Source organism: Hippopotamus amphibius, chromosome 1 (genome assembly GCF_030028045.1).
Source record: "Hippopotamus amphibius kiboko isolate mHipAmp2 chromosome 1, mHipAmp2.hap2, whole genome shotgun sequence".
Lineage (NCBI taxonomy): Eukaryota > Metazoa > Chordata > Mammalia > Artiodactyla > Hippopotamidae > Hippopotamus > Hippopotamus amphibius.
In genome coordinates this window covers 75,697,673-75,699,283 of record NC_080186.1, presented here as the reverse complement: position 1 = coordinate 75,699,283, position 1,611 = coordinate 75,697,673, and positions in this window count along the sequence as shown.

Genomic DNA, 1,611 nt, shown 5'->3' with positions numbered 1-1,611 from the left:
GAATAGGCATTTTCTAGGTGGTGAGAGTGAAGGCATTTTAAGTGGAAAAAATGTTATTGGATATATTACATATGATTCATTAATCTATTCATTTTAAGTTCTTTTAGAAAGTTAGATGACCAGAAATCTTTATTCTTACAGTGTACTGTCTTAGCTTCCTGCAAAAATATCTCCACTGAATTGGCTCAATAGATTTTCCTAAGAAATGGTTTTATGAAGAATATGGCTGCATTGTTTGTAAAATGTTTTTGATTGGTATCATATGTTCATGTTGATTTTTCTTTTTTAGTTTTCAATATTTTTAAATTAATTATTTTTTGGCTGCTTTGGGTCTTTGCTGCTGCAAGTGGGCTTTCTCTAGTTGCGGCGATTAGGGGCTACTCTTTGTTGCAGTGCGTGGGCGTCTCATTGAGGTGGCTTCTCTTGTGGAGCATGGGCTCTAGGCATGTGGGCTTCATTAGTAGCGGCGTGCAGGCTCAGTAGTTGTGACTCGTGGGCTCTAGAGTGTGGGCTCTAGAGCACAGGTTCAGTAGTTGTGGCACATGGGCTTAGTTGCTCTGAGGCATGTGGGATCTTCCCGGACCAGGGATTGAACCTGTGTCCCCTGTATTAGCAGGCAGATTCTTAACCACTGTGCCACCAGGGAAGTCCCTCATGTTGATTTTTCAATCTGAGTATTGTTTAACAAACATTTTCTTCACACTCTCCATAAGTAATTATCTTTTCTTGGTCATAAACTCTTCTATCCTTTTACCTTCTTCCTTAATTGAGGTATATGCACTTTTTCTTTTATCTCACTTCTTCACAGATAGAATACATCCTATCAGGTGTGAAAACCTCAGAGTCCCTCTCATTGAACTACTAAGTTTTCTTTATCTTCATTTATCCTTCCTACTTCTTAAATACTAACTTTCCTTAACAGCCTTCTGATCATTCATTTTCCAACTCTTCCTCTGGGATTTCATGTAATAAAATATTGCCTTTCTTTTAAAATCTGTATCTTTCTAACCAGAGTTAGCCTTTGAAGATACATGAGCTTTTTTTTTTTGGGAAAAAAAGAGGGAAAAAGGACTTTCTTTAACTCCAGCTTTTCCTATTTACCTTTTTTTTTCATTCACTGCCAGGCTACTTGAGAAAGTGGTCTATATGTATGTATGCATCCATTTTCCTCACTTACTATTAAATCCTTACTCCATTTGAGTCTGCATCTGCCCCATCACTCTGTTGAAACTGCTCTCAGTAAGGAAACATGCTTTTCCAGCTATCATAACCAAAGTCTACTTTCAGTCCTGGGTATTATCTCTTGCTGAGATAAACCAAACAGAAACTTATGAGAAGAATTTTGGGTAGTTCACAGAACCAATAGGAATGCTGGAGAACCAGGACTAGACAATGTACAAAGAAGCAAAGGAAACTGAGTAACAGGTCCCATGGCCAAGTCATACTTCAGCTAAATGCTTGGGAACACTGGACTATTCCACAGCCACTGAGTATACATTCTGAGCTATCTCTATATGTTTGCATCCTCACTTGAGACTGAAAATCCTGGGTGGAACATCCAATTGCCTGAACCTGGGTCATTTGTCTCAAGAAACCCTGGCTGTTCTTTAC